The 23,204-nt window shown below is 50.8% G+C and overlaps 1 long non-coding RNA gene and 1 other non-coding gene across 2 annotated transcripts in view; one reads left to right on the top strand and one right to left on the bottom strand.

The window, feature by feature from the left end:
* Nucleotides 1-23,067, top strand: part of LOC129469566 (uncharacterized) — a 31,598-nt gene extending 8,531 nt beyond the window's left edge. The window contains exon 3 of the long non-coding RNA XR_008653071.2: nt 22,891-23,067. This is a non-coding gene — a long non-coding RNA (uncharacterized lncRNA). The remainder of the gene's footprint in view (nt 1-22,890) is intronic.
* On the bottom strand, nt 22,445-22,545 carry LOC129478187 (small nucleolar RNA U13). The gene has a single exon (XR_008656341.1). It is a non-coding gene; the product is annotated as a small nucleolar RNA U13 (small nucleolar RNA).
* Nucleotides 23,068-23,204: the final 137 nt, after the last annotated feature.

The following is a 23,204-nucleotide window of genomic DNA, read 5'->3' as shown; positions in this document are numbered from 1 at the left end:
GCTTAAGCCCAGGAGGTGGAGTTTGCTGTGGGCCAAGATTTCACCACTGCACTCCAGCCAGCCTGGGCAACAGAGCCAGATCCTGTCTCCAGAAAAAAAAAAAATTATTGAGTACCCTAAAGGGCTTTTGTTTTGTAAGGTATAGACAGATATTTACTATATTAGAAATTCAAACTTTGAGAAACCTAATTCAATGACTATAACTCATGTTAACATGGAAAACCTTTTAATGAAAAATGATTATAATTATGATTATTACTTTTTGAGACAGGGTCTCTGTCACCCAGGCTGGAGTTCAGTGGCACGATCTCGGCTCACTGCAACCTCTACCTCCTGGGTTCAAGCAATTATCCTGCCTCAGCCTCCTGAGTAGCTGGGATTACAGGCGTGCGCCACCACGTCCGGCTAATTTTTATGTTTTTGTAGAGAAAGGGTTTCACCATGTTGTCCAGGCTGGTCGCAAACTCCTGGGCTCAAGCAATCCTCCTGCCTCAGCCTCCCAAAGTGCTAGGATTACAGGTGTGAGCCACTACACCTGGCCTGAAAAATAATTTGTTTCTCAAAACAAATTCAGTGGCCTGGCCGGGCATGGTGGCTCATGCCTATAATCCCAGCACTTTGGAGGCCAAGGTGGGTGGATCACTTGAGGTCAGAAGTTTGAGACCAACTTGGCCAACATGGTGAAACCTAGTCTGTACTAAAAATACAAAATTAGTTGGGCATGGTAGTGTGCACCTGTAATCCCAGTTACTCAGGAGGCTGAAGCAGGAGAATCACTTGAACCCAGGAGGTGGAGGTTGCAGTGAGTCGAGATTGTGCCACTCCACTCCACTCTGGGCAACAGAGCGAGACTCTATCTCAAAAAAAAACAAAAAAAAGAAAAAAGAAAAGTGGCCTTATTTTACATGTTTGTAAATCTGTTTAATGTCTGGCCTAATAGACAACAGCTGGTTTCTCATATCTTTGTTTTTTAATGGTTTTTAAAAATTGAGACAGGGTTTTGCTGTGTTGCCCAACCTGGTCTTAAACTCCAGAGCTCTGAGCTCAAGCAGTCTGCCCACTTCCAACTCCGAAAGTGCTGGGATTACAGGCATCAGCCACCATGCCTAGCCTCATATCCTATTCCAAATTAAATCTGTTGCAATATGTTGTTTTGATTGAAGAAAATCCAGCCTCACACAGATATTTAGATAATTGTGGACACTATTCTTTCTACTATACCAACACTCAGCAAACGCTAGCTTCTTACACTTTGAATGGCTTTTTTATTCGTGCATGATTTTGTAACATCACTCATTAGTCATTAGGAAAATACTGGCTTATTGAAATATTTAATTTTCCAAATACTGACTCATTTCATTATACAGTATAATAAAAAATCACATGGGCCGGGCGCGGTGGCTCACGCCTGTAATCCCAGCACTTTGGGAGGCCGAGGCGGACGGATCACGAGGTCAGGAGATCGAGACCATCCTGGCTAACAGGTGAAACCCCGTCTCTACTAAAAATACAGAAAAATTAGCCGGGCGTAGTGGCGGGCGCCTGTAGTCCCAGCTACTTGGGAGGCTGAGGCAGGAGAATGGCTTGAACCTGGGAGGCGGAGCTTGCAGTGAGCCAAGATGGCGCCACTGCACTCCAGCCTGGGCGACAGAGCGAGAATCCGTCTCAAAAAAAAAAAAAAAAAAAAAAATCACATGGATTAGTACCACCACCAATCTCATCAGAAAAATGTAATAATTGGGAAGGTGTCAAGACAGTGGTGATACAAGTTTTCCAAAATTCTTTTTTTTTTTTTTTTTTTGAGACAGGGTCTCGCTCTGTTGCCCAGTCTGGAGTGTGGTGGTGCAATCTCCACTCACTGCAACCTCTGTCTCCTGGGCTTAAGCGGTTCTCTCATCTCAGCCTCCTGAGCAGTTAGTGAAATGCACCAATAACAATGCTAATGAGTGTTCATAGCAGTGTTTTTCAACATGGAAATAAACAGAAGTGACCAAATGTCTATCTATAATAGAATGGATAAATTGTGGCAGATCCATACAATGAAATGTTATATACCATTGAAAATTAATAAACTACTCCCAACATGAGTGAGCTAAAAGACACTATAGGATTCCATTTATATAAAGTTCAGAAAGTAAGCAAGTTTGATCTGGGTGGTTGTTACATCACAATTACTTTGAAATTTTCTTGAGCATCACACTTAATGATTTACATACTTTTTAGTAAGCAGATTAAACTTTGAGTTGTTTTTTGTTTTTAAAGAGGACTTTAACGGGCCGGGCGCGGTGGCTCAAGCCTGTAATCCCAGCACTTTGGGAGGCCGAGGCGGGTGGATCACGAGGTCAGGAGATCGAGACCATCCTGGCTAACACAGTGAAACCCCGTCTCTACTAAAAAATACAAAAAATTAGCCGGGCGTGTTGGCGGGCGCCTGTGGTCCCAGCTACTCGGGAGGCTGAGGCAGGAGAATGGCGTGAACCCAGTAGGTGGAGGTTGTGGTGAGCCGAGATCGCGCCACTGCACTCCAGCCTGGGGGACAGAGAAAGACTCCGTCTCAAAAAAAAAAAAAAAAAAAAAAAAAAAAAAAAAAGAGGACTTTAGAGATCTAGACACCAAATATGATTAGTCTCAACAGATGGTGATTTATCTACACATTAGAAACTATATGGTAGAGAGGCTAGAGAAGATGAAGTAAGTTGAGTCACATTTGGATGTTGATTAATACAATCAAGGCCAGGCACGGTGGCTCATGCTTGTAATCCCAGCACTTTGGGAGGTCTAGGCGGGTGGATCACTTGCGGTTAGGAGTTCGAGACCAGCCTGGCCAACATGACTAAACCCTATCTCTACTAAAAATAATAATAATAATAAAATTTAGCCAGGCGTGGTGGCAGGTACCTGTAATCCCAGCTCCTTCGGAGGCTGAGGCAGAAGAATTGCTTGAACCCGGGAGGTGGAGGTTGCAGTGGGCCAAAATTGCACCATTGCACTCCAGCCTGGACAACAAGAGTGAAATTCCATTTCAAAAAGAAGAAAAAATAAAAAAGATGAACCAAAACAGTGTTAAAAAAAAAAAAAAAAAAAGAAGAAGAAGAAGAAGATGGAGTAAGTTCCAGAACATAAAAATAGCAGTGAATGACAACGGAGGTGGATAGGCCCAAGTTCACTCACAAGATTTGGAATTCAGGCTACTTGGATTTCAGGCTGAGTCTTTGAGGTATGCCTTCAGGCACCAGAGAGCTTCACTCTGGATACCTAGAGTAGCCTGGAGGAAGAGCTGAAGGCCAAGACCACATGTTGGCAAATCTCAAAATTGAAAGCTAGTTGAAGAAAAGGTGTTTTAGGTGGGGAAGGAAAGGTTGAGAAAGTTAGTCCTCACTTTGCCAAAAACTGCAGTGTTCCAGTAAAGCAGGAACAGACACTACTTTGCAGAGGACTAAAGGTAAGCATGGGCTGAGGAATTCAGGATGGCCAGTAGACTCTTCTTAGTAGCCTGAATGTCCAGGGAAAGAGGTGGGCCAGTGTGGGGGGACAATTAATATAAAAAACCAGGCTGGAGGCCGGGCGCGGTGGCTCACGCTTGTAATCCCAGCACTTTGGGAGGCCGAGGCGGGCGGATCACGAGGTCAGGAGATCGAGACCACGGTGAAACCCTGTCTCTACTAAAAATACAAAAAATTAGCCGGGCGTGGTGGCGGGCGCCTGTAGTCCCAGCTACTCGGAGAGGCTGAGGCAGGAGAATGGCGTGAGCCCGGGAGGCGGAGCTTGCAGTGAGCCGAGACTGCGCCACTGCACTCCAGCCTGGGTGACAGAGCGAGACTCCGTCTCCAAAAAAAAAAAAAAAAAAAAAAAAAAAAACAAAAACAGGCTGGGCGCGGTGGCTCACACCTGTAATCCTAGCACTTTGGAAGGCTGAGGTGGGTGGATCACTTGAAGTCAGGAGTTCGAGACCAGCCTGGCCGACATGGCGAAACCCATGTCTACTAAAAAGGCAAAAATTAGCCGGGAGTGGTGGCACCATGCCTGTAAACCCAGCTACTTGGGAGGCTGAGGCTGGAGAATCACTTGAACCTGGGAGGCAGAGGTTGCAGTGAACCGAGATTGTGCCACTGTATTCCAGCCTGGGTGATACAGCGAGACTCTGTCTCAAAAACAAAACAAAACAAACCAAACAAAAAACAAAGGATTGTAACTTTGGGTTTTTGTTTTTGGTTTGTTTTATTTTTGAGACAGGGATTTGCTCTGTCACTCAGGCTGCAGTGCAGTGGTATGATCATGGCTCACTGCAGCCTTAACCTCCCAGGCTCAAGTGATCCCCCCCGCCTCAACCTCCCTAGTACCTGTGACTACAGGCATGCACTACCCCACCTGGCTAATTTTTTTTTTTTTTTTGAGATGGAGTCTTGCTCTGTTGCCCAGGCTGGAGTGTAGTGGCATGATCTCAGCTCACCACAACCTCCACCTCCCGGGTTCAAGTGATTCTCCTGCCTCAGCCTCCCAAGTAGCTGGGATTACAGGCACGTGCCACCATGCCCAGCTAATTTTTATATTTTCAGTAGAGATGGGGTTTCACTATGTTGGCCAGGCTGGTCTCAAACTCCTGACCTCGTGATCCACCTGCCTCAGCCTCCCAAAGTGCTGGGATTACAGGCATGAGCCACCGTGCCTGGCCACACCTGGCTAATTTTTAAATTTTTTGTAGAGAGCGGGTCTCACCATGTTGTCCAGACTGGTCTCAGACTCCTGGGTTCAAGTGATCCTCCTGCCCCAGCCTTCCAAAGTGTGAGGATTATAGGCATGAGCCACCATGCCCAGCCTACTATGTTTGTTTGTTGTAGCTAGGACTACAGGCATGTACCACCATGCCCTGCTAGTTTTTAATTTTATTTTTATAGAGATGGGGCCTCACTATGTTGCCCAGGCTAGGCTTGAACTCCTGGCCTCAAGCAATCCTCCTGCCTCAGCCTCCCAAAGTGTGGTGAGCCAATATGCTCAGTGGTTTTTAACTTTTTTTTTTTTTTTTTGAGACAGAGTCTGACTCTGTCACCCAGGCTTGGGTGCAGTGGCACAATCTCAGCTCACCGCAGCCTCCACCTCCCAGGCTCAGCCTTCCAAGTAACTGGAACTACAGGCATGCGCCACCATGCACATCTAATTTTTGTATTTTTTTATAGAGACGGGGTTTCCCCCTGTTGGCCAGGTTGGTGTCAACTCCTGGCCTCAAGGGATCTGCCCACCTGGGCCTCCCGAAGTGCTGGGATTACATGTGTGAGCCACCACACCTGGCTGTAAATCTGAAGTAGAAGAAACCATCTATATAAGCAGTTCGCCTAAAAGATTTCTTAGGGCCGGTAACACTAAGGGAATTGTAGAAACTGCTTCTAGTTTCTTTTTTTTTTTTTTTTTTTTTTTGAGACGGAGTCTCGCTCTTTCACCCAGGCTGGAGTGCAGTGGCGCGATCTCGGCTCACTGCCGGCTCCGCCCCCTGGGGTTCACGCCATTCTCCTGCCTCAGCCTCCCGCGTAGCTGGGACTACAGGCGCCTGCCACCTCGCCCGGCTAATTTTTTTGTATTTTTAGTAGAGACGGGGTTTCACCGTGTTAGCCAGGATGGTCTCGATCTCCTGACCTTGTGATCCGCCCACCTCGGCCTCCCAAAGTGCTGGGATTACAGGCGTGAGCCACCGCGCCCGGCCTGCTTCTAGTTTCTTGATCAAGTAGTTGGCAAAATCATCCAGGAGCCAGGAGACATAGTCTTATTTAGTGTGGGTTAACAACAGGGAAAATGACCAGGAAGGAAGAACAAACTAAAATCAACGCAGGGGCCGGGCACAGTGGCTCACACCTGTAATCCCAGCACTTTGGGAGGCCAAGGTGGATGGATCACTTGAGGTCAGGAGTTTCAGACGAGCCTGGTCAATATGGTGAAACCCCATCTCTACTAAAAATACAAAATTAGCCGGGTGTGGTGGCGCATGCCTGTAGTCTCAGCTGGTCAGAAGGCTGAGGCAGGAGAATCACTTGAACCCGGGAGGAGGAGGTTGCAGTGAGCCAAGATTGCGCCACCGCACTCTAGCCTGGGTAACAGAGCGAGACTCCATCCCAAAATAAAATAAAATCAATGCAATCAGTGCAAGAAGGAAGTAATAAAGATTAGAGTAAAAATTATGTAGAAAATAGAGAAAAATCAAAACTGGGTTCTTTAAAAAGATAAAACTGACAAGTCTTTAGATAGAATAACCAAGGAAAAAAGACTCAAATTACTAAGATCAGAAATGAATGTGAGAGCCCGTGCAGTGGGTCACACCTGTAATCAAACTTTGGGAGGCTGAGGCAGGCAGATCATTTGAGCCCAGGAATTCAAGACCAGCCTGGGCAACAAAAGGAAACCCCCTCCCTTCCTTCCTTCCTTCCTTCCTTCCTTCCTTCCTTCCTTCCTTCCTTCCTTCCTTCCTTCCTTACTTCCCTCCCTCCCTCCCTCCCTCCCTCCTTCCTTCCTTCCTTCCTTCCTTCCTTTCTTTCTTTCTCTCTCTGGCCCAGGCTACAACCTACTCTGCTGCCCGCGCCGCAAACTGCCTGGGACTGCCGGCGCGCGCCACCGCTGCCTGCCTTTTCTCCTTTTGTTGCAGGCACGCCTTCACCATCTTGCACACGCTGCTCGCCAGCTCCTGACGCCGAGTGCTCTGCCCGCCTCAGCCTCCCGAGGTACTGCGACTACAGACGGAGTCTCGCTCACCCAGTGCTCGGTGTTGCCCGGGCTGGAGTGCAGTGGCGTGGTCTGGCCTCGCGGCAGCCTCTACCACCCGGCCGCCTGCCTTGGCCTGCCAGGGTGCTGGGATTGCAGCCCCTGCCCGGCCGCCGCCCCATCTGGAAGGTGGGGAGCACCTCTGCCCGGCCGCCCCGTCTGGGAGGTGAGGAGCACCTCTGCCCGGCCGCCCCGTCTGGGAAGTGAGGAGCGCCTCTGCCCGGCAACCCACCGTCTGGGAAGTGAGGAGCGCCTCTGCCCGGCCACCCACCGTCTGGGAAGTGAGGAGCGCCTCTGCCCGGCCACCCACCGTCTGGGAAGTGAGGAGCGCCTCTGCCCGGCCACCCACCGTCTGGGAAGTGAGGAGCGCCTCTGCCCGGCCACCCACCGTCTGGGAAGTGAGGAGCGCCTCTGCCCGGCCGCCCCGTCTGGGAAGTGAGGAGCGCCTCTGCCCGGACACCCATCGTCTGGGAAGTGAGGAGCGCCTCTGCCCGGCCACCCTGTCTGGGAAGTGAGGAGTGCCTCTGCCCGGCCTCCCATCGTCTGGGAGGTGAGGAGCGCCTCTGCCCGGCCGCCCCGTCCGGGAGGAAGTGAGGAGCGCCTCTGCCCGGCCGCCCCGTCTGGGAAGAGGTGAGGAGCGCCTCTGCCCGGCCGCCCCGTCCGGGAAGAAATGAGGAGTGCCTCTGCCCGGGCGCCCCATCCGGGAAGAAGTGAGGAGCGCCTCTGCCCGGCCGCCCCATCCGGGAAGAAGTGAGGAGCGCCTCTGCCCGGCCACCCACCGTCTGGGAAGTGAGGAGCCCCTCTGCCCGGCCGCCCCGTCTGGGAAGTGAGGAGCGCCTCTGCCCGGCCGCCCCGTCTGGGAGGTGAGGAGCGCCTCTGCCCGGCCGCCCCATCTGGGAAGTGAGCAGCGCCTCTGCCCGGCCGCCCCGTCCGGGAAGAAGTGAGGAGCGCCTCTGCCCGGCCACCCCGTCTGGGAAGTGAGGAGCGCCTCTGCCCGGCCGCCCCATCCGGGAAGAAATGAGGAGCGCCTCTGCCCAGGCGCCCCGTCCGGGAAGAAGTGAGGAGCGCCTCTGCCCGGCCGCCCCGTCCGGGAAGAAATGAGGAGCGCCTCTGCCCGGGCGCCCCATCCGGGAAGAAGTGAGGAGTGCCTCTGCCCGGCCGCCCCATCCGGGAAGAAGTGAGGAGCACCTCTGCCCGGCCACCCATCGTCTGGGAAGTGAGGAGCGCCTCTACCCGGCCGCCCTGTCTGGGAAGTGAGGAGCGCCTCTGCCCGGCCACCCACCGTCCGGGAAGTGAGGAGCGCCTCTGCCCGGCAACCCACCGTCCGGGAAGTGAGGAGCGCCTCTGCCCGGCCACCCACCGTCCGGGAAGTGAGGAGCGCCTCTGCCCGGCCACCCACTGTCCGGGAAGTGAGGAGCGCCTCTGCCCGGCCACCCACCGTCTGGGAAGTGAGGAGCGCCTCTGCCCGGCCACCCACCGTCTGGGAAGTGAGGAGCGCCTCTGCCCGGCCGCCCCGTCTGGGAAGTGAGGAGCGCCTCTGCCCGGCCACCCATCGTCTGGGAAGTGAGGAGCACCTCTGCCCGGCCACCCATCGTCTGGGAAGTGAGGAGCACCTCTGCCCGACCACCCCGTCTGGGAAGTGAGGAGCGCCTCTGCCCGGCCGCCCCGTCTGGGAAGTGAGGAGCGCCTCTGCCCGGCCACCCATCGTCTGGGAAGTGAGGAGCGCCTCTGCCCGGCCTCCCATCGTCTGGGAGGTGAGGAGCGCCTCTGCCCGGCCGCCCCGTCCGGGAGGAAGTGAGGAGCGCCTCTGCCCGGCCGCCCCGTCTGGGAAGTGAGGAGCGCCTCTGCCCGGCCGCCCCGTCCGGGAAGAAATGAGGAGCGCCTCTGCCCGGCCGCCCCATCCGGGAAGAAGTGAGGAGCGCCTCTGCCCGGCCACCCATTGTCTGGGAAGTGAGGAGCGCCTCTGCCCGGCCACCCACCGTCTGGGAAGTGAGGAGCGCCTCTGCCCGGCCGCCCTGTCTGGGAAGTGAGGAGCGCCTCTGCCCGGCCGCCCCGTCCGGGAAGAAATGAGGAGCGCCTCTGCCCGGCCGCCCCATCCGGGAAGAAGTGAGGAGCGCCTCTGCCCGGCCACCCATTGTCTGGGAAGTGAGGAGCGCCTCTGCCCGGCCACCCACCGTCTGGGAAGTGAGGAGCGCCTCTGCCCGGCCGCCCCGTCTGGGAAGTGAGGAGCGCCTCTGCCCGGCCGCCCCGTCCGGGAAGAAGTGAGGAGCGCCTCTGCCCGGCCGCCCCGTCTGGGAAGTGAGGAGCGCCTCTGCCCGGCCACCCACCGTCCGGGAAGTGAGGAGCGCCTCTGCCCGGCAACCCACCGTCCGGGAAGTGAGGAGCGCCTCTGCCCGGCCACCCCGTCTGGGAAGTGAGGAGCGCCTCTGCCCGGCCGCCCCATCCGGGAAGAAATGAGGAGCGCCTCTGCCCAGGCGCCCCGTCCGGGAAGAAGTGAGGAGCGCCTCTGCCCGGGCGCTTCATCCGGGAAGAAGTGAGGAGTGCCTCTGCCCGGCCGCCCCATCCGGGAAGAAGTGAGGAGCGCCTCTGCCCGGCCACCCATCGTCTGGGAAGTGAGGAGCGCCTCTACCCGGCCGCCCTGTCTGGGAAGTGAGGAGCGCCTCTGCCCGGCCACCCACCGTCCGGGAAGTGAGGAGCGCCTCTGCCCGGCCACCCACCGTCCGGGAAGTGAGGAGCGCCTCTGCCCGGCCACCCACCGTCCGGGAAGTGAGGAGCGCCTCTGCCCGGCCACCCACCGTCCGGGAAGTGAGGAGCGCCTCTGCCCGGCCACCCACCGTCTGGGAAGTGAGGAGCGCCTCTGCCCGGCCGCCCCGTCTGGGAAGTGAGGAGCGCCTCTGCCCGGCCACCCATCGTCTGGGAAGTGAGGAGCGCCTCTGCCCGGCCACCCATCGTCTGGGAAGTGAGGAGCACCTCTGCCCGGCCGCCCCGTCTGGGAAGTGAGGAGCGCCTCTGCCCGGCCACCCATCGTCTGGGAAGTGAGGAGCGCCTCTGCCCGGCCTCCCATCGTCTGGGAGGTGAGGAGCGCCTCTGCCCGGCCGCCCCGTCCGGGAGGAAGTGAGGAGCGCCTCTGCCCGGCCGCCCCGTCTGGGAAGTGAGGAGCGCCTCTGCCCGGCCGCCCCGTCCGGGAAGAAATGAGGAGCGCCTCTGCCCGGCCGCCCCATCCGGGAAGAAGTGAGGAGCGCCTCTGCCCGGCCACCCATTGTCTGGGAAGTGAGGAGCGCCTCTGCCCGGCCACCCACCGTCTGGGAAGTGAGGAGCGCCTCTGCCCGGCCGCCCCGTCTGGGAAGTGAGGAGCGCCTCTGCCCGGCCGCCCCGTCCGGGAAGAAATGAGGAGCGCCTCTGCCCGGCCGCCCCATCCGGGAAGAAGTGAGGAGCGCCTCTGCCCGGCCACCCATTGTCTGGGAAGTGAGGAGCGCCTCTGCCCGGCCACCCACCGTCTGGGAAGTGAGGAGCGCCTCTGCCCGGCCGCCCCGTCCGGGAAGAGGTGAGGAGCGCCTCTGCCCGGCCGCCCCGTCCGGGAAGAAGTGAGGAGCGCCTCTGCCCGGCCGCCCCGTCCGGGAAGAAGTGAGGAGTGCCTCTGCCCGGCCGCCCCGTCTGGGAGGTGAGGAGCACCTCTGCCCGGCCACCCATCGTCTGGGAGGTGAGGAGCGCCTCTGCCCGGCCTCCCATCGTCTGGGAGGTGAGGAGCGCCTCTGCCCGGCCACCCACCGTCTGGGAGGTGAGGAGCGCCTCTGCCCGGCCACCCACCGTCTGGGAGGTGAGGAGCGCCTCTGCCCGGCCACCCACCGTCTGGGAGGTGAGGAGCGCCTCTGCCCGGCCACCCACCGTCTGGGAGGTGAGGAGCGCCTCTGCCCGGCCACCCACCGTCTGGGAGGTGAGGAGCGCCTCTGCCCGGCCACCCACCGTCTGGGAAGTGAGGAGCGCCTCTGCCCGGCCACCCATCGTCTGGGAAGTGGGGAGCACCTCTGCCCGACCACCCATCGTCTGGGAAGTGAGGAGTGCCTCTGCCCGGCCACCTATCGTCTGGGAAGAAGTGAGGAGCGTCTCTGCCTGGCCACCCCGTCTGGGAAGTGAGGAGCCCCTCTGCCCGGCCGCCCCGTGTCTGGGTAGAAGTGAGGAGCTCCTCTGCCTGGCCGCTCCGTCAGGGAGGTCTACCACGGAGGCCAGAAGCAATGTGGGGGCTGGACGTGGTGGCTCACGCCTGTGGTCCCGGCACTCTGGGGGGCGAGGCGGGTTGATCACTTCAGGCTAGGAGTTCGAGACCAGTCTGGCCAACTTGGCGAAACATGAAGTATACAACAGACAAACCAACCAACCAACTCAATGACAACAAAACAGGTCTACCCTGGAGTCATACTCTAATTTTTTCTATTTTCCTCCCTTTCTGATCCTTTATCACACTTTCTTTTTCTTCCTCTTCCTTCTCCCTCTTCTTTGTCAAATAGAGGATTGAGTTATTATCACTGATCCATATAAAGTCCCTCTCTCATTTATTTTAACTCCCACCCCCATTTCTATTCCCCGACTTCCCATGTGCAACCTTCCTAATATGTTTGATACGCATCTTTTTTTTTGTATGTATTTTTAGAAAATCTTTATTGTTTTTGTATGCAAAAATTAATAAAAAAAAAAAATTAAAAAAAAAAAAAAAAAGAAAAGAAAAAAAAAAAAAAAAAAAGGAAACCCCATCTCTACAAAAACTACAACAATTAGCCAGGTATGGTGGCACATGCCTGTAATCCCAGCTACTTCGGAGGCTGAGGCAGGAGGATCACTTGAGCCAAGGAGGTCAAGGCTGCAGTGAGCCAAAATCATGACAGTGCACTCCAGCCCAGGCAACAGAGTGAGACCCTGTCTCTAAATAAATAAATATAAAAAAAAAAAAAAAAAAAGAATGAATGGAGGACATTACTACTCACCTTATTGACCTTACAGATATAAAAAGGATTATAAGGTAATACTACAGAACAACTATATGACATAAATTAGATAACCTAGATGGAATGAATAAGTTCCTAGAAAAGGCCGGGCGCGGTGGCTCAAGCCTGTAATCCCAGCACTTTGGGAGGCCGAGGCGGGCGGATCACGAGGTCAGGAGATCGAGACCATCCTGGCTAACACGGTGAAACCCCGTCTCTACTAAAAATACAAAAAATTAGCCGGGCGTGTTGGCGGGCGCCTGTAGTCCCAGCTACTCAGGAGGCTGAGGCAGGAGAATGGCGTGAACCCGGGAGGCAGAGCTTGCAGTGAGCCGAGATTGCGCCACTGCACTCCAGCCTGGGGGACAGAGCAAGACTCCATCTCAAAACAAAAAAAAAAAAAAAAAAAGTTCCTAGAAAAACATAAACTACTCAGAATAGAAAATCTGAATAAACCTGTCATAAGAGATTGAATTAGTAATGACAACATTTCCCACAAAGAAAAGCTCAAGCCCAGATGGCTTTACTGATGAATCCAACCAAGTATTTAAAGGAGAACTAATGTCAATCTTTCAAACTCTTCCAAAAAATAGAAGATGAAAGAACACTTCCCAACTAATGATGTCAGCATCACCTTAATACCATAGCCACAGACATCACAAGAAAAGAAACAACTACAGACCAATATTCCTGAGTAATAAAGATGCAAAAATCTTAAATAAAAAATGAGCAAACTTGGTTGGGCATGGTGGCTCATGCTGGTAATCTCAGCCATTTAGGAGGCCTAGGTGGGAGGACCACTTGAGCCCAGGAGTTCCAGGTATTGAGCCATGATTGTGCCACTGCACTCCATCACTTGAACTCCTGGGCTCAAGTGATCAGCCTGCCTCAGCCTCCCAGCCTAGGCAACGAGACAAACAAACCTGTCTTTTTTTTTTTTTTGAGATGGAGTCTTGCTCTGTCACCCAGGCTGAAGTGCAGTGGCACAATCTCGGCTCACTGCAACCTGTGCCTCCCGGATTCAAGCGATTCTCCTGTCTCAGCCTCCTGAGTAGCTGGGATTACAGGCACATGCCATCACACCTGGCTAATTTTTGTATTTTTAGTAGGGACGGGGTTTTATCATGTTGGCTAGGCTGGTCTCGAACTCCTGACCTCAGGTGATCCACTCGCCTCGGCCTCCCAAAGTGCTGGGATTACAGGTGTAGCCACCACACCCAGCCTCAAACCTGTCTTAAAAAAGGCAAATGGAGGCTGGGTGCCGTGGCTCACGCTTGTAATCCCAGCACTTTGAGAGGCCAAGGTAGGCAGATCACAAGGTCAGGAGATTGAGACCATCCTGGCTAACACAGTGAAACCCCGTCTCTACTAAAAATACAAAAAAATTAGCCAGGCGCAGTGGCAGGTGCCTGTAGTCCCAGCTACTTGGGAGGCCGAGGCAGGAAAATGGCGTGAACCCGGGAGGGCAGCTTGCAGTGAGCCGAGATCGCGCCACTGCACTCCAGCCTGGGCGACAGAGTGAGACTCCGTCTCAAACAACAACAACAAAAAAGACAAAAGGAATTCAGCATTATTCAAAAAAAAATTATACACCATGATTAAGGGGATTTATCCCAGGGCATTCCTGGATTAAGTCAAAAGTCAATTAATATGCCATATTAATATAATAAAGGACAAAAACTACATGAACATTTCAAGAGATGCAGCAAATGCATTTTACAAAATCAACACCTACTACTAGGAATACAAAGTCTCTTCCCCAGCCTAAATAAAACTCTCTTTTTTTTTTTTTTCGGAGTCTCACTCTATTGACTAGGCTGGAGTGCAGTGGCGCAGTCTTGGCTTACTGCAACCTCCACGTTCTGAGTTCAAGCGATTCTCCTACCTCAGCCTCCTGAGTAGCTGGGATTATAGGCGCCTGCCACCACGCCTGGCTAATTTTTTGTATTTTTAGTGGAGACGGGTTTCACCACGTTGGCCAGGCTGGTCTTGAACTACTGACCTCGTGATCCACCCATCTCGGCCTCCCAAAGTGCTGGGATTATGGGCATAAGCCACTGTGCCCAGCCAAAAGCTATTTTCAAAAAGCCCACCGCTAACATTATATATGATACTTAATGGTAAAAAGACTGAATTCCTTCCCCTGAAAGATCAGGAAGAGGGCAAAGATACCTACTTTCACTTTTATTCAACATTGTACTGGAGGTTCTAGCCAGTGCAATCAGGCAAGAAATAGAAGGCATGCATACTAAAGAATACCAACAACATGCTTTTTTTTTTTTTTTTTCTGAGACAGAGTTTCGCTCTTGTTGCCCAGGCTGGAGTGCAATGGCGTGATGTTGGCTCACTGCAACCTCTGCCTCCCAGGTTCAAGCGATTCTCCTGCCTCAGCCGCCCGAGTAGCAGGGATTACAGGCATGTGCCACCATGCCCAGCTAATTTTGTATTTTTAGTAGAGACGGGGTTTCTCCATGTTGATCAGACTGTTCTCGAACTCCCAACCTCAGGTGATCTGCCTGCCTTGGCCTCCCAAAGTGCTGGGATTACAGGCATGAGCCACCACACCGGGCCAACAACATGCTTTTCTATGTAGGAAATCCTAAGGAATCCACCAAAAAATAAACAAATAAATTGAATGAATGAATTCAGTAAGGTTGCAGAATACAAAATCAATATACACAAAATCTAAATACTTTTACAAGTTTAGTAAGTGTATAACTTGAAAACTACAAAACCTTGATGAAAGAATTAAAGATGTAAATAAATGCAGAGTTATTTCATTCATGGACTAGAAGACTCAGAAGATGAATTTAGACCCTTACCTTACAACATACACAAAAATTAACTTGACAAAGAACTGCAGCCGGGCGTGGTGGCTCAAGCCTGTAATCCCAGCACTTTGGGAGGCCAAGGCGGGTGGATCATCTGAGGTCATGAGTTCAGGACCAGCATGGCCAGCATGGTGAAACCCAGTCTCTACCAAAAATACAACAAAAAAGTTAGCCGGGTGTGGTGGCAGGTTCCTTTAATCCCAGCTACCTGGCAGGCCGAGGCAGGAGAATCGCTTGAACATGGGAGGCGGAGGTTGCAGTGAGCCAAGATAGCACCACTGCACTCCAGCCTGAGTGACAAGAGCAAAACTCCATCTCAAAAACAAAATAAAATAATATAAAAATAAAATCAGTGCTGGGCACGGTGGCTCATGCCTGTAATCCCAGCACTTTGGGAGGCCAAGGCAGGTGGATCACGAGGTCAGGAGATCGAGACCATCCTGGCTAACACAGTAAAACCCCATCTCTACTAAAAATACAAAAAATTAGCCAGGCGTGGTGGCTGGTGCCTGTAGTCCCAGCTACTTGGGAGGCTGAGGCAGGAGAATGGCGTGAACCCAGGACGCAGAGCTTGCAGTGAGCTGAGACTGCGCCACTGCACTCCAACCTGGGCAACAGAGCGAGACTCTGTCTCAAAATAAATAATAAATAAAATCAGTGCTGGATTAATGTGAGTATTCATGTTTATATAATTATTTATTTTATTGATTGATTGATTGATTGAGACGGAGTCTCGCTCTGTCTCCCAGGCTGGAGTGTAGTGGCGTGGTCTTGGCTCACTGCAACCTCCACCTCTTGGGTTCAAATGATTCTCCTGCCTCAGCCTCCAGAATAGCTGGGACTACAGGCACGTGCCACCACGCCCGGCTAATTTTTTGTATTAATGTTTATATAATTTGAGGGTAAAAACAGACCCTTCTAAATCATGGCTCCAAAGGCTGCCACCATAAGGGAACGATGATAGTTCTGACAACATTAGAATTTTATTTTACTTATTTTGAGACAGGGTCTTCCTCTGTTGCCCATGCTGGAGCGCAGTAGCGCAATCTGGGCTCACCTGCAACTTCCGCCTCCTGTGTTCCAGCGATTCTCATGCCTCAGTGCCTCAGCCATCCGATTACCTGGGACGACAGGCATGTGGCACCACACCAAGCTAATTTTTGTATTTTTAGTAGAGACAGATTTCGCCATGTTGTCCAGGCTGGTGCCAAACTCCTGATCTCAGGTGATCCGTCCACCTCGGCCTCCCAAAGTGCCGGGATTACAGGCGTGAGCCACCGCACTGGGCCTGACAACAATGGAATTAAAACTTCTTTTAGTGAGAAAAAAAATCCTTATGCCTCACCCTCCCCCAAAGTGAAATGAAAATACAAATTATAAACAGAAAAGAATGTACAACAAAAAATTATATGTCTAACAACACGGGAAACGTTTATTATAAAATTTAAGGGGAAAAGTCAAAGTGCAAAACTGATATCTAGTAGAATGTCAAAAGTTTGTCTAGAAGAAAACTCGGAAGGACTAAATTTATCTCTGGGTAATATTTTTATTTTTCCAAATGTATGCAGTGAACATGTTAATTCTTTTTTTTTTTTTTTTTTTTTTTTTTTTTTTTTGAGACGGAGTCTTGCTCTGTCACCCAGGCTGGAGTGCAGTGGCGCAATCTCGGCTCACTGCAAGCTCCGCCTCCTGGGTTCACGCCATTCTCCTGACTCAGCCTCTCCGAGTAGCTGGGACTACAGGCGCCCGCCACCACGCCCGGCTAATTTTTTGTATTTTTAGTAGAGACGGGGTTTCACCATGGTCTCGATTTCCTGACCTCGTGATCCGCCCGCCTCGGCCTCCCAAAGTGCTGGGATTACAAGCGTGAGCCACCGCGCCCGGCCTACATGTTAATTCTAAAATCATCTTAAAGCCAAAGTTATCTATCCTAATGCCAGTAACCGTAGCTTTTTTCTTGAAAAAGGGATGGCAGGTGGAGGCTGGAATCCCCTTCCTTCTGGGAACTGCACCCATGGGTTCCTGAGAGGCAAAGTGGCAGAACAGAAAATGCTCAGCTTTGGCATCACTTCCACTTGGGTTCCCAAGTACTGGGCTCCTCTGACTTCGGTTTCTTCATCGTGAAATGGGGATACCCACATCCATCTCACAGGAGTTTTCTAAGAATTAAATGAGTCTGGAAGGTTGTAAGTGCCCAATAGAAGATAGTGCCACCTTCTCTAGTCCAGGTAGTAAGTGAAAACTTAAGGAGCGGATTTTCCAAAATCAGCGCCTGCTGCTCCGAGAGCCAAGGGTGCGGTGTTTGCTGCCTCCTTGTGGGAGAGTGTGGCTCCTTGCCTGGCGGAGTCGGAGGAGTAAGTTCTCGGAGGGTAGAGGGAACTTTCCTTCTCCTAGCTCCGCCAAACCCACATTGGGGGTACTCGCTCAGGGATCCCGCAGCGGTGCAAATGCGAAGGAAAGCCGCGACGCGAGCTGGAACCTGGGATGGTGCCTCTGGCGCGTCGCTACCCAGGGGAACCACGTGGAGATGGCAGGCCACTTAGCACCAATGCAGACCTGGGAGCTTTGAGGAAGCCGGAGGCTTTGGACAGAAGAAACCGCCTGGCAGGCGGAGGAGAAAGGCCAGGGCTCCCCTCCTGAGGTTGAGGCTTGCCGGAGGGAAATGGCACCGAGGACCTGGGGCGATTGATTCAGCTTCTACCCCAGGAGCAGAAGTCCCCGCCCTACTCCGGAACTGGTGGTCAACTCCCTCAGGTCACACCCAAGGCAAAAATGAAAGCTGGTGGAAATTTTCTGCCTTCAGGTCAAAATTGGGCGTGAACTCCACCTTTTTATATCTTTTTTTTTTTTTTTTTTTTTTTTTGGTGCGGAAAAGTAGGTGGTAGAAAGAACTTGAAAGCCCCACAGGCATATCCAATTTCTACTTGCTTAGTGAATGCTTTTCTAACCAAGTTGGGATTTAGGATAAGAGATTCCACCGCTTTTTATCGCAAAAGGCTTAGGCTTAGGCTGTCACAGGTCTAAAAAGGCAACTTATTTTGCTCTACGTTGTGAAAAAATTTAAAATACAGAACTCATAGGTGGGAACTGAACAATGAGAACACATGGACACAGGAAGGGGAACATCACACACTGGGGACTGTTGTGGGGTGGGGGCTGGGGGAGGGATAGCATTAGGAGATATACCTAATGCTAAATGACGAGTTAATGGATGCAGCACACCAACATGGCACATGTATACATATGTAACAAACCTGCACGTTGTGCACATGTACCCTAAAACTTAAAGTATAATAATAATAAAAAAATAAAAAATAAATACAGAACTAAAAATATTCGTGTTACCTGCAATTACCGTTTTAGATATCCTTCCTCACCACGTGAGAACACAGTATCAAAATGTTAAATCCGCTGGGCGCAGATCACTTGAGGCCAGGAGTTAGAGACCAGCCTGGCTGGCATAGTGAAACCCAGTCTCTACTAAAAATACAAAAATTAACCAGGTGTCTGGTGCGCCTGTGGTCCCAGCAGCTCAGGAGGCTGAGGCAGGAGAATCACTTGAATCCGGGAGGCGGCGGTTGTTCTGAGCCCAGATCCCGCCACTGCACTCCAGCCTGGCCCACAGGCGAAGAAAAAAAGAAAAAAAAAAAAATTATTTACTAATCCACTGCCCAAACTCAAGGAAATAGCTGATCCAATTAAAAACAAAACAAAAATGAAAAGCTTGACAGACACAAAATTCCCTTTTTAGACTTTATCTTTTAGAACAATTTTAGGTTCACAGCAAGTATTGTCATCTCTTGGGATTTTGGGGGTATTGGTGCCAGGACCTCCAAAGATACTTAATCCCAAGGTTGCTCAAATTCTTCATGTAAAATGGCATAGTATTTGCATATAACCTATGCAGAGCTTCCCTTATACTTTAAATCATCTCTGGATTACCTGTAATACCTAATACTAGGTAAATAGTTATTCTACTTTATTGGTTATTTTGCTTTTTTTGTTTTATTTTTATGAGGTTTGATCTTATTTGTTACCCCAAAATTTTTTTTTGAGATGGAGTTTCGTTGTCGCCTGGACCGTGATGTTGCGATCTCGGCTCACTGCAACCTCCGCCTCCCAGGTTCAGGTGATCCTCCTGCCTCAGCCTCTCACGTAGCTGGAGCTATAGGCATGCACCATCATGCTCAGCTAATTTTTCTTTCTTTTTTGTATTTTTAGTAGAGAGGAGGGTTTCGCCATGTTGGCCAGGCTGGTCTCAAACTCCTGACCTCAGGTTATCCGCCTGCCTTGGCCTCCCAAAGTGCTGGGATTACAGGCGTGAGCCACCGCGCCTGGCCAAAACTCTTTTGACTGGACTCAGAAGCTCTCAGAGAGGACAGTCTGTGTCTCTTGGCAATTTGTTCCTGGTGTTTTTCTTTGGCTTCCTTTATTCTCTTGTCCGAAAGTTTAGCATATTCTGTGGCCTCTTCCTTATTTTTTTTTAGTAGGTTGTTTCTTCAGAGCAATAAGCCAGGTGTTTGTGTTGCGGGACATGAGGAGTAACAAGACACTGACTCTTGGGTGCTTTGACCCTGTGTGTCTTGTCTTTGTTATAACAAAGAGCTTTCTTATAACATATTGGTGGACATCATCTTTTTAGAGAAACTGAAGTTTTTGGATTCTGCTAGCTCTTCTGGGTCCCGGGGGATGAGGCAGTATATTATCAGGCAGTTCAGGATTAGCCTTCTCTCTCTCCCTCTCTAACAATACCTGAGTTGAGAATACTCAGATTGGCATCCACAATACAACCTTGAACAGATTTGTGCATTCTTTCTTCAGTTCTCCTTGGAGGAGAGGAATACCCCTTATTCAGTAGCAGGCAGACACAGTCTTGGGTCAAAATACCCTGCTTCATGAGGAAGCCTCGTCTGTTGTCCCCACCACTGATTCCGACTACATAACCCTTCCATTCTTCACCTAGAGCATCAGCATCAACATCTGTGACTATAGCTTCTCAGAAAAAGTATGACATTTGCAATCCTCATCCACTTCAAAGAGATTCTGGCAGCCAGAGGCTGGGAAGGAGACATTCAGCTTCATCTTGAAGCAGCTGATTGTCTCTGAGGCACCATGAAAAGGAGAGGTTTTTATAAGTGTTAATTGTTTATCAAGAGAAACTATTTCTTAGCCCACATATTCCCATTTCTTAGTTCAGGAACACAGGTCAGTGACAAGCACTTGAGGTTTCTTCAAAGCACTGGAAGCCACTGTTTATCAGTCATGGTTAGTCTTTGATGGGTATGTCCTTCCTGGCTGTTGAAAGTTCCTAGTTTACGTGAAGGTTCACTCTCAGTGTTAGAATAATTTTGGCCTCATAGAATGAGTTAGGAAGTATCCCTCTGCTTCTACTTTCTGGAAGAGATTCTATGAGGCCAGCATTACCCTAATACTAAAACCAGTCAAAGACATTACAAGAAAAGTACAGACGAATATTTCTGACTAACATAGATGCAAAAATCCTTAATAAAATCTCAGCATGTTGAATCCAACAAAATTCCTTTCTAACGATTGTTAATACTACCCATTTCAGATTAAAGATTAGAGAATGGAGATTAAATGCCTAACATTTATTTAATGTTTTTTATCTTTGTTTTTGTTTTGTTTTGCTTTTTGAGATGGAATTTCACTCTTGTTGCCCAGGCTGGAGTGCAATGGCGCAATCTTGGCTCACTGCCAACTTCTGCCTCCCAGGTTCAAGCAATTCTCCCGCCTCAGCTTCTCAAGTAGCTGGGATTACAGACATTTGCCACTATGCCTGGCTAATTTTTTGTATTTAGTAGAGATGGGGTTTCACCATGTTGGTCAGGCCGGTCTTGAACTCCTGACCTCAGGTGATCTACCCACCTCAACCTCCCAAGGTGCTGAGATTACAGGTGTGAGCCACTGCACCTGGCCTATTTCCTAGGTAATCCTTTTTTTTTTTTTGAGATGGAGTCTCACTCTGTTGCCAGGCTGAAGTGCAGTGGCACAATCTCGGCTCACTGCAACCTCTGCCTCCCGGGTTCAAGCAATTCTTCTGCCTCAGCCTCTCGAGTAGCTGGGACTACAGGTGCATGCCACCATGCCCAGCTAATTTTTGTATTTTTAGTAGAGACGGGGTTTCACCACGTTGGCCAGGATGGTCTCGATCTCTTGACCTCATGATCTGCCCACCTTGGCCTCCCAACGTGCTGGAATTACAGGTGTGAGCCACCATGCCCGGCCTTTTTCTAGGTAATCTAATAGTGCTTTATTCATATTTCTCCAGAGATGATGGCATTAAGAGTTAATATACTTATTGAATATGAGTTAACCCATTCAACTCAGGATGGACCAGGTCTTGTACTTTTTTTTCAATCTGAGGCACTGTGATTGAAATAGCATTAAAATAGGTGTCCACCGTGGGTTGTTTGTTTGTTTGTTTTCTGACAGTCTCGTTCTGTCACCTAGGTTGGAGTGCAGTGGCGCGATCTCGGCTCACTGCAACTTCCGCCTCCCAGGTACAAGCAATTCTTCTGCCTCAGCCTCCCGAGTAGCTGAGATTACAAGGCACCCACCACCATGCCTGCCTAATTATTTAATTAATTAATTATTTTTTTGAGGCTGAGTCTCACTCTGTCATCAGGCTGGAGTGCAGTGGCGTGATCTCGGCTCACTGCAACCTCCGCCTCCCGAGTTCAAGCAATTCTCCTGCCTCAGCCTCCCAAGTAGCTGGGACTACAGGTGCACACCACCACGCCCAGCTAATTTTTGTATTTTTAGTAGAGATGGGGTTTCACCAGGTTGGCCAGGATGGTCTTGATCTCTTGACCTTGTGATCCACCCGCCTCTGCCTCCCAAAGTGCTGGGATTACAGGCATGAGCCACCGCATCCAGCCAATATTTTTTGCATTTTTATTAGAAATGGGGTTTCACCATGTTGGCCAGGCTGGTCACGAGCTCCAGACCTCAAGTGATCTGCCTGCCTCACCTTCCCAAGGTGCTGGGATACAGGCATGAGCCACGCCATGCCTGGCCTGGTGTCCACTGTGTTTGATGGATGATTGAACTGAAGAAAAAAAAAAAAAATTTTTTTTTTTTTTTTTTTGAGACAGGATCTCTGCTCTGTTGCCCAGACTGGAGTGCAGTGACACCATTTCAGCATTTCGGCTCACTGTAGCCTCAACCTCCCTGGCTCAGTGATCCTCCCACCTCAGCCTCCTGAGTAGCTGGGACTACAGCCTGTACCACCACACCCGGCAGGGTCTGGCTATGTTACCCACACTGATGTTGAACCTTGGGGCTCAAGAGATCCTCCGCCTAGGCCTCCTAAAGTGTTGAGATTACAGGTATGAGTTATCCCTGCTGGCCTAAACTGAAATTTGTTCAGATAATTCAAAGATCCTAATCAAAGGAGTGCACTTGCAGCTGGCTTGAAGCCCTGGAGTAGTATGTCCAGCCACAGAGCCAGGCTGCAGTGATGGTAATGCTTCAGGAATCTATTCAATTTATTTCCTTAGCTCTAAAATTATGGCAGGCCAGGCACTGTGGCTCATGCCTGTAATCCCTGAACTGTGTGAGGCCAAGGCAGGAGGAGTTGGATACCAGCCCGGGCAACATAGGGAGGTCTTGTCTTTACAAAATAATTAGCCTGGCGTGGTGGTGCACACCTGTAGTCCCAACTATTCGGGAGGCTGTGGTGGGAGTATCACTTGAGTCCAACAGGTCCAATCTGCAGTGAGCAGTGATCGCACCACTGCACTCCAGCCTAGGTGACAGAGGTCAAAAACAAAACAAAAGCAAACAAACAAAAAAATAGCAAACATCCAGAAGGCTGTGTAGAGCAATGAATGTCTCTCAAGCCAGTGATCTTTTTCTCTTCATTTCTCACGTCAGGTGGGTAGTGTGCCCACTTCGTAACAAGGTTTGAGGGAGGCACATTTGACACAAGAGCATGAAAACCCAATCACACTTATGACTTACAAAAGGATCAAGTCAGTGATCTTTAAGCTGTGGGCCATTAAATACATTTTGTGAGCCGAGCGCAGTGGCTCAGGCCTGTAACCCCAGCATTATGGGAGGTGGAGGTGGGAGGATCACTTGAGTCCAGGAGTTCAAGACGAGCCTTGGGCAACATACTGGGAACTCCCGTCTCTATTAAAATTTTTTTTTAATTTTGTGGATTACAACCATTTAAAAAACTAAAATAAGCTTAAATGTATCAAAATGCAGCTTACATAGCGAGGATAAATGATGTTTTGTCAATCTGTTGTTTCAAGTTTTTTATGTGTGGATTGGGTCACCTTGTAACGGTGACTTACCTTAATGGGTCACAGTTGAAAACATTTCCGGTGCAGTGGCTGACTGTAATGCCAGCACTTTGGGAGGCCGAGGCTGGAAGATCACTTGAAGCCAGAAGCCAAGAGTTCAAGACCTGCCTGAGCAACAGGCGACACCCCGTCTCTATTTAAAAAGAAAAAAAAAAAGTTTCCAAGGCACTGAGATGCCAGGAACCCGAGGTGTGTATCCAGTAGGGGCGGGAGCAAAGAGGGTGTTTGGGAAAAGTCCCACGTCTGGAAAGGAATACACGGTGGGGCACATTGACAAGTCACGCTCCCACGGCTCAGAAAGCCGATTGGCTAAAACTGGG

The sequence above is a fragment of the Symphalangus syndactylus genome, chromosome 2 (genome assembly GCF_028878055.3).
Source record: "Symphalangus syndactylus isolate Jambi chromosome 2, NHGRI_mSymSyn1-v2.1_pri, whole genome shotgun sequence".
NCBI classification, from domain to species: Eukaryota; Metazoa; Chordata; class Mammalia; order Primates; family Hylobatidae; genus Symphalangus; species Symphalangus syndactylus.
Note: the sequence above shows the minus strand (reverse complement) of the source record. Positions and strands in the feature narration are given on the sequence as shown.